This window comes from Megascapheus bottae, chromosome 6 (assembly GCF_031878675.1).
Source record: "Megascapheus bottae isolate mThoBot1 chromosome 6, mThoBot2.hap1, whole genome shotgun sequence".
Taxonomy (NCBI): domain Eukaryota; kingdom Metazoa; phylum Chordata; class Mammalia; order Rodentia; family Geomyidae; genus Megascapheus; species Megascapheus bottae.
In genome coordinates this window covers 54,628,253-54,637,838 of record NC_143514.1, presented here as the reverse complement: position 1 = coordinate 54,637,838, position 9,586 = coordinate 54,628,253, and positions in this window count along the sequence as shown.

The following is a 9,586-nucleotide window of genomic DNA, read 5'->3' as shown; positions in this document are numbered from 1 at the left end:
GAGACAATCTTTTTTTTTTTTTTCTTTAAATAACAAGATTAAAGGAGGGAGAAATGAGAGAAACATTTCCTGTTCCTCATGCAGGACTCCATCATAATCCTTTTTCTGACCTGCTTCCTTATGTAGTCTATAAAGTTGAGTTGCAGTATTTGTCTGCCCCCTTGTGGCCAATACACATCATTGCCAGAGTTGCTGGATTGAACTTCCAAATTCATAATAGCATTCCCGTCCAGTCAGTGCACAGACAGCTAGATTTGTCAAGTACCACCTGTTGTAAAGCTAACAGTGCCATCACTTGACGACACTATTCTCAGATAATAATTAGAAACAAAGCCCAAGCTGGGTGCCAGTGCCTTGCACCTGTAATTCTAGATACTCAGGAGGCTGAGTTCAGCCCAGGCAGAAAAGTCCCTGTGAGACTCTTATCTCCAATTAACCACTCAAAAACCAGAACTGATGGCTTAAAGTGATAGAGTGCTAGCCTTGAGCAAAAGAGCTCAGGCCCTGAGTTCAAGCTCCATGACTGACAAAAAGAAAAAAAGCCCAAAGGAACAGTGAAAGGTATTGTAAGGTATTTTCCCTGTTGCAATGTTACAGTCCTTACCCCATTGTGGGCTTTCTCTAAAGGCTGAGCTATAGGCCCTGAGGGAGCTCGGAGTACATTTGTAGGCATTAGAGGGAGGGATTCAGTCTTTGGACAGCCATGTTCTCTGGAATATTATGGGATAGAACTCATCATTTCAACCTGGAGGTTAGAAGTGAGGCCAGGGTGGGGGCTATGAAATGAGGAAAACCAGATGGATCTTGCAGAGGTGGGGTAGAGGTAAGGCTTTTTTTTTTTTTTTTTTGCCAGTCCTGGGCTTGGGCTCAGGGCCTGAGCACTGTCTTCAGCTTTTCTCAAAGCTAGAGCTCTATCATTTGAGCCACAGCACCATTTCTGGCTTTTTTCTATGTATGTGGTACCAAGGAATCGAACCCAGATCTTCATGCATGCTAGGCAAGCACTCTTTTTTTTTTTTTTTTTTTTTGCCAGTCCTGGGCTTGAGCTCAGGGCCTGAGCACTGTCCTTGGACTTTCTCAAGGCTAGAGCTCTACCACTTGAGCCTCAGCACCACTTCCGGCTTTTTTCTGTATATGTGGTACCGAGGAATCGAACCCGGGTCTTCATGCATGCTAGGCAAGCACTTTAACCACTAGGCCAAACTCCCGGCCCCGGCAAGCACTCTTAAGTAAGGCTTTCTATAGGTCAATTAAAAGGCACCTCAGAGTGTTGAGTGGCTAGAGATGTGGGCTAGGCTAGACAAGGCGGCTTGCAAACTCTAGGTAGGTGTGTGTGTGTGTGTGTGTGTGTGTGTGTGTGTGTGTATGTGCACGCGCGCATGCCAGTCTTGGTGCTTGAATTCGGGGCCTAGGCACTATCCCTGAACAACTCATGCTCAAGGCTAGCTCTCTACTACAGAGCCACAGTTATACTTCTGGGTCTTTTTAGTAGTTAATTGGAGACAAGAATCTCAAAATCTTTCTGGCTGGGATGCCAATTCTCATATCTCAGCTTTTTTTTTTTTTTTTTTTTTTTTTTTTGGTCGGTTGTGAGGCTTGAACTCTGGGCCTAGGTGCTGTCCCTGAGCTCTTCAGCTCAAGGCTAGCTAGTGATCTACCACTTGAGCCACAGCACCACTTCCAGTTTTCTGGTGGTCAATTGGAGTTAAGAGTCTCATGGACTTTGCGCCCTGGCTGGCTTTGAACTGTGATCCTCAGATCTCAGCCTCCTGAGTAGCTAGGATTGCAGGTGTGAGCTACTGATGCTCAGCCTGGGTATTCTTCATACCTTAGTCTCCAGTTTGCTGCCAGAGAAGCCTAGGAGCATGAATTAAACATAATCCATGGTCCCCTGTTATTGGCCACGAGGCTGGGCTGTCAGGGAGCTTACAGAAGAAAAAGGGGGGAGAGCAAGAGATAAGAAAATGAGCAGAACATGCAGACTGTTCTCCAAGTGTCCTGGGGCTTTTGTCGGGGGTTAGGATAAAGGCAGAGATGAGGTTGCTCATGGTAGCTGCAGAAACAGCACTTGGAAGAGCCAGTGTTGGGGCTAAGCAGAATGGCCAGCAAGGGGAGATGAGACTATGGAAGTGGAAGGAAAGGTGAAGTTGAGTACTAGGTTGGCTGGAAGCTTGGTGGCAGTTTCAACGAGAAATGCCAGGGGTGTGGACAGAAGCTCATTGTGCAGTACCAGGCATACCCTGGGTGTTCAGTTACACCTGTTCAAAGAATGGAAGAATGAATGTGTATCCACACTCATCAACCAAGATCAAGTTAGTTGTTTATATATTAGACATTTTAAAACGCAATTCTTAGCAGTCCTATAAATAGTGCATTAACAATGTTGTTGCTTAGAAGTTGCTCAAGGTCAGGTAGGTAACCAGCCATAATAGGGATCCAGGGAGCTGGGAGTGTGGCCTAATAATAAAGTGATCACCTAGCATGCATGAAGCCCTGCCTTCAATTCCTCAGTACCGCACACACAGAAAAACCCAGTGGCTCAAGTGGCAGAGAACTAGCCTTGAACAAAAAGTATTCAAGGACAGTACCCAAGCCCTGCGTTCAAACCCTAGGATTGGAAAAAAAAAAAAAAAAAAAAAAGCTGGACGCCAATGGCTCACGCTACTCAGGAGGCTGGCATCTGAGGATCAGGGTTCAAAGGCAGCCTGAGCATGAAAATCTGAGTCTCTTATCTGTAATTAACCACCAGAAAACTGGAAGTGGTGCTGTGACTCAAGTGGAAGAGAGTTGCCTTGAGCTGAAGAGCTCAGGGACAGCCCCCAAGCCAGAGTTCAAGTTCCATGACCAAAAAAAAAAAAAAAAAAAGGAATCTCAAAAAAAAAAAAATCCAGGTCAGAAACTTCCAGGAAGTCATCTGTGACTACCTCTTCTTCTTCTTCTTCTTCTTCTTCTTCTTCTTCTTCTTCTTCTTCTTCTTCTTTCTTCTTTCTTCTTTCTTCTTCTTTCTTCTTCTTCTTCTTCTTCCTCCTCCTCCTCCTCTTCCTCTTCTTCTTTTTTTGCCAGTCCTGGGCCTTGAATTCAGTGCCTGAGCACTGTCCTTGGGATTTCTCAAGGCTAGAGCTTTACCACTTGAGCACCATTTCTGACTTTCTGTGTATGTGGTACTGAGGAATTGAACCTGGGTCTTCATGCATGCTAGGCAAGCACTCTACCACTAGGCCAAACTCCTGATCCCCATCTGTGACTTTTTGAACCCTACATAACATACTGGCATATACCTTATGCTCTCAGGAGATTGTTAGGTCTGCTCAGCACCAGAGACAATATATTAGATTATAATGAATTACCACAAAGTGGCTTAAAAACCAGTTATACCCAATGTGATTGTGTATACCTATAATCACAGACCAGATCAAAAACAAAACAAAAAAAAAAAAAGGACTGCAGTGTGGTACGAGCCTACAATATGAACTATGCCTGTACTCAGATACTTGGAAAATTGAGGAAGGAGGATTTCAAATTCAGGACCAGCCTGGGCAATTTAGTGAGACCAACCCCAGTCCCAAAGGTTTAAAAAAAAAAATATATATATATATATATATATATAAAGAGATTGCTGTTACATATGTAATGAGTACATTTCTTGTAAACACTGTTACTCCCTTCCTCATTTTCTCTCTTTCCCTTCCCCCCAAAACCCCTCCCCCAGTCATAAAGTTCATTTACAACAAATATATTTGTATTTTCATTATTGAAAAGAATAGTTTGAAATAAATGATATAGGCTGATATCATTTAAAAAAAAAAAAGAAAGCCATCTGCTGTAATACTAGTCAGGGAGACTATAGTTCAAGGCTATTTCAAACATATACTCAAGACTCTTTCTCAATTAATAGCTGGGTATGAGGCATGTACCTGTGATTCCAGCTACATGGATACACCTGCTCAGTGCTAAAGGGCTAAATGCTCCTTCATGACCTCCATTCCTTCTGAAGGCTCCAGGGGAGAGTCTGATTCCTTGCCTTTCCTCCCACTCCTAGAGGCTGAGGCTGCTTGCATTTCTTGGCTCTTGGACCCTTCCATCTTTAAGCCTGGTCACATAATACTTTTCTGCCCAACTTCTAGTTTTTTTTCTATATGCCCCAGTCCCTAATTCTGCTATTCTCATTTTTTTTTTTTTTTTTTTTTTTTGCTAGTCCTGGGCTTGGGCTCAGGGCCTGAGCACTGTCCCTGGATTTTCTCAAGGCTAGGGCTCTACCACTTGAGCCACAGCACCACTTCTGGCTTTTTGCTATGTATGTGGTACCGAGGAATTGAACCCAGGTCTTCGTGCATGCTAGGCAAGCACTCTACCACTAGGCCAAACTCCTGGCCCCTATTCTCATTCTTTTTTTTTTTTTTTGTCTTGGAGCTTAAACTCTGGGCCTGGGCATTGTCCCTGAGCTCTTCAGCTCAAGGCTACTGCCCTACCCCTTGAACCACAGCCCCACTTCCGGTTTTCTAGTGGTTATTGGAGATAAGAGTCTCAGGGACTTCAGTGCCTGGGCTAGCTTTGAACCAGGATCCTCAGATCTCAGCCTACTGAATAGCTAGGATTACACTCGTGAGCCACCACGCCTGGATGCTATCCTCATTCTTTTAAGGATTATATTGTGATTTTTTTTGACAGTACTGAGTGTGCAAGTGTTCTGCAACCTGAGCCACACTTGCAGTCTTACTTTGTGATTTTTTTATCTATTATATAATACATATATTGTATATTTATATATATTTGGATGGGTCGTTGAGCTTGAAATCAGAGCCTGAGTGCTGTCCCTGAACTCTTTTGTTCAAGACTTAACACTCTTACCATTTTCAGCCACAGCTTCGTTACTGGTTTTTGAATGGTTAATTGGAGATAAATGTCTCACAGGGATTTTTCTGCTTGGGCTGGCTTTGAGCCATGATCCTCAGATTTCAGCTTTGTGAATAGCTAGGATTACAAATGTGAGCCTAGGGCACCCATCTGATTTTATATTTATGTTATTCCATTGGATAAAGTTGGGTAGTCTGGAGTGGCCTCCCTATCTCAAGATCCTAATTTAGTGTTACCTTCAGAGTTCCTATTGCCATGTAAGGTAATCATTCCCACCCTCCATCCCTTCTTGTGACTGGCTGGCTAATCAACTTTCTGGTGATTCGTCTTTGGAGACAAAGTCGATTGGCCAGCCAGTCACAGAAAGGGATGGAGGGTGGGGATGAGGCTATGCTCTGGCCCAGTGCTTTGTCTAGCCTTCCTTACCCTGCAGTGAGTGGGCTTATGCCAAGAGGGAGAAGGCAGGTTCAGGTCCATCTGGAAAATGGCAGTTTCCTTTATCATCAAGAGCAGGTTGGAACCTGGCATGGGGGCCCACACCTGTAATCTCAGTTTGAGAGACTGGAGTGCAAAGCTTGTGTATTTGAGGCTAGCTTGGACTATATAGTAATCCTTGGCATAATCTCAGGAGCAATCCTGAGTTTAGGAGCCTTTTTAAGATCCATGTGGGATTATACCATTCTGTTCTTCAAGTAGAAGATAATGCCATTCCTGGAAAATTAGGCTAAGCTCTCTTCTGTAAAGTGTATAGTAGTTGTCTTGTTCCAGGCTAGCACTATTTACCTGAGCCACAGCTCTAATTCGGGTTCCTTTATTATTATTATTTTTTGGATTAGTTGGAGATCAGAGTCTCAAAAAGTTTCCTGCCCTGGATAGCTTCAAACTACAATCCTCTCATATCTCAGTGGCCAGAGTAGCTTGAATTACAGGTGTGAGCCACTCACTTGACATTTTTTAAAATATGATTTTATTGTTAGTAAGGTATTATTAAGGTGTTGTATAGAGTGGTTACCATTTCATAAGTCAGGTAATGAGTGCATTTTTTTTTCTGCTCACCCTGGGGCTTGAATTCTATCTAGGTCTGGGTGCCATCCCTGAGCTCCATTTGCTCAAGGCTAGCACTCTACCACTTGAGCAGTAACACCACATCCAGCCTTTTCTGTGATTCATTGGAGATAAGAGTCTCCTGCTACGAGATTTTCCCATTAGGGCTGGCTTCAAACTGTGATCCTCAGATCTCATTCTCCTGAGTAGTTAGGATTACAGGCCTGAGCCACTGGAACCAGGCTGAGTACATTTCTTTCTTTCTTTCTTTTTTTGGACCTTCCTTTCTTTCAATTTCCCTCTTCTATCCCTGTCCAAAAGTTACATAGGTCATTTTCCAGATAGTATATGCTGGATAGTATTTTTTTTTCACCAGTTCTGGGGCTTGAATTCAGGGCCTGAGCATTGTCATTGGGCTTTCTCAAGGCTAGTACTCTACCACTTGAGCCACAGCACCATTTCTGGCTTTTTTCTATATATATTGTACTGAGAAAGCGAAGCCAAGTCTTTGTGCATGCTAGGCAAGCACTCTACCACTAGGCCAAACTCCTGGCCCCTGGATAGCATTATTACATTTGTTCACCCTTCCTCCTTCCCTTTCTGTGCTCAAATATTGCCTTTTAAAATTTGTTTTATTTCTTTAAAACATACTTCTCAGAGCATGGCAGATTTTCATCAGTTGATACAAGATTTTGTTTCCTTTTTCTTTTTTCTTTTTTTGGCTGATCCTGCGGCTTAAACTTATAGCCTGGGTACTGTCTTTGAGCTTTCTCAAGGCTAGCATTCTACCACTTGACCCACAGCACACACTTTTGTGTGTGTGTATGTGTGTGTGTGGTACGGAGGAATCAAACCCAGGGCTTCATGCATGCTAGGTGAGCACTCTACCACTAGGTCATACTCCAGGCCCCTCCTTTTTCTTTTGACCCCCAGTTTCCCCCAGTCTTCTCCCTGTCATAGGCATACACAGTATTAAGTCATATATTTGGATATGTATGTATATATAAAAATATATATACAGACATATTTATATAATTATGCACTTACATGTTTTCATGTGTATAAATGGTCTTGCTTGATAGCTACCTTCTATAATGAAAGACTCCCATATTGCAGTGATTTAACACAATGAAGACTTTCCACTTACTGCACATGGCACAGGTATTCGTGGCCAGACAGCTCTCCTTCCTGTCCATGGCAGGTCCCAGCTCCTGGTCTCAGATGATTAATGCGTGATAACTGCATTCTAAAGTTCCCTGTGTACTTTTCACCATGTTTTACCCTCCACTGATGATTGTGTTAGGAATTGGTTATTATACTAGGGATTATAAAACTGATTTCCCAATATTGTAATTTCATCCTCATTTATTGACTCCATTTCTGTGTAGAAAAGCTTTTCACATTCTCGAGGACTATTTGTTAAACCTGAAATAAAATTCATTCCAGATAACAAGAAAAATGCTGAAGTCTCTTCCTTTCTCATTTTCTCTCTTTCTTTCGTTCTTTTTTTTTTTTTTTTTTTTTTTTTTTTTTTGTGGGTGATGAGGCCTGGCACTGTCCCTGAGCTCTTCAGCTCAAGGCTACTACCCTATCCTTGAGCTAAGCCCTACTTCCCATTTTCTAGAGATTAATTGGAGATAAGAGTCTCAGGTTCTTTTGTGCCTGGCTTTGAACCTTGATCCTCAGATCTCAGCCTCATGAGTAGCTAGGATTACAGGCATGAGCCACCACGCTTGGCCCCCTTTCTCATTTTCGAAGTAGTAAGTTAAGGTCCTCAAAGGTCTCGATGGAGTTCTCTAATTTTGTTGCATTTCATGCTCTCCTTCTCAGTACTGAGGACTGGATTCAGCCACAAGCTTGCTTGTATTTTTAGCATTTTTTTTGATAGGGCTTCATATAATTGCCTGGAGCTAGCTTCAGACTGCAATCTTATGTTTTCCAGGTAGCCAGAATGGCTGGTGCATGCCACATCCAGATACATGTTTTTTTTTTTTTTTTTTGCTAGTCCTGGGGCTTGAACTTAGGGCTTGGGCACTGTCCTTGGGCTCAAGGTTAGCACTCTGCCACTTGAGCCACAGCACCACTTCTGGATTTTTCTAAGTATGTGGTATGTGGTACTGAGGAATCGTATCTGAATGCTAGAAAAGCACTCTACTACTAGGCTAAATTCCCAGCTCAACTTTTCTATCTTTTGGGGGTAGGAAAATCAGAGAAGTGAAAGAAGAATAGGTGATAAAGGGAAAGAATCTTCATGCATTTTCTGGGAATCTGTGGAGATTTCCCAGTGATTTGGGCACCTCTTTACCTACCCCCCCCCTTTTTTTTAAATGGCTCCTTCATCCATCATTATGGTGATTGTCAATGTCCTGGCCACAGAGGGAATTGACCTATGTTATTTAGCAGATGACATTATAACATAGAATCTATCCAATGAGTTTGGGGGTAGCCTAGGTGTAGAGGAACTTTATTTTTATATTTATTTTTTTGTGTGGCAGTACTGGGTCTTGAACTCAGTGCCTGAGTGCTGCTGAGCATTTTGAGCCCTTCCTTCCCTCACCCCTCTCCCCTCTCTCTGTCTCTGTCTGTCTGTCTGTCTGTCTGTCTCCCCCTTTCTTGCTCAAGGCTAGCCACTTCCAGCTTTTAGGTGGTTAATTGGAGAAAACAGTTTCAAGCATTTGCCTACCCAGGCTGCAATCCTCAGATCTCTTAGGATTAGAGGCATGAGCCACCGGCTTTGGACCTGAGGAGGAATTGTTTTTTATTACAGCCATGCAACTTGAAATACAAACGAAATTAGTGTGTGTGGTAGAAATTCAACCAGTTCACTTAAGCTGTACTGAGAGTGACTTTGTTAGCAATTAGGGGAATGCAAATTAAAATCACAATAGGGTATCATTTCACCCTATCAGAAAGCAAAAGAAAAGGGGGAAAAATGAAAGACCCCAATACATTCTCGAGGGTGCAGAGAAACTGGATCACAGAAAAACGTGCCACCTGCCCTAAAGAAGAGGGTCCAGACCTGGTGGCAACAGCCTAGGCCCAGTTCTATGTAAACCAGCCCGGAAAATTGTGCAGGGAAGTGATGGGAGGACCGAGCTCTAATCCAGGCACCTCGCCCGGCCCCGCCCCTCAGGCTCGCCACGCCCACTATCCTTGGGGCTGAGCACCGAGCGCATCGAACGCAGCCAATGAGTGGCGTGGCAGCAGCATGGCGGGAGTTTCGATTGGTCCGGCCTGGAGGCTGTTAACGCGCGCTCTGGGACCTGGAAGGTCGGGCCACCTGCGCGGCTCCTCGCCCACCTCGCCGTTCTCTTCAGTCTCCGCGGAGTGTCTTCTTCCAGCTCGGGTCTCGCACTGGTTCTTGCTGGGTCTCGGCGTCACCCCTTTCTGTGCAGGCCTGCCATCCTGCCCTCCGCACTCCTGCCCAAGGTAGTCTCATTCCTCTCTGGGTGGCACCGCTCCGCCCTCCGCCCCGCCGTTCCCCTGGCCCTCCCGTTCGTCCTGGCGGCGCCCCTCCCCGCCCCGGATGTGTTCGCCCCTCTTCTCAGACCCTTCCTCTGTTCCCGGGCTTCTCTGACAGTGAAAGGGCCACTGAGATCCCCACAGTTGGAACCCAAACTCCAGTCCCCGGCGGAGTCCCCTCCTCTCAAGTCCCCCTCTTTCTTTAGGCCGCCGTCTCACGAGTAGA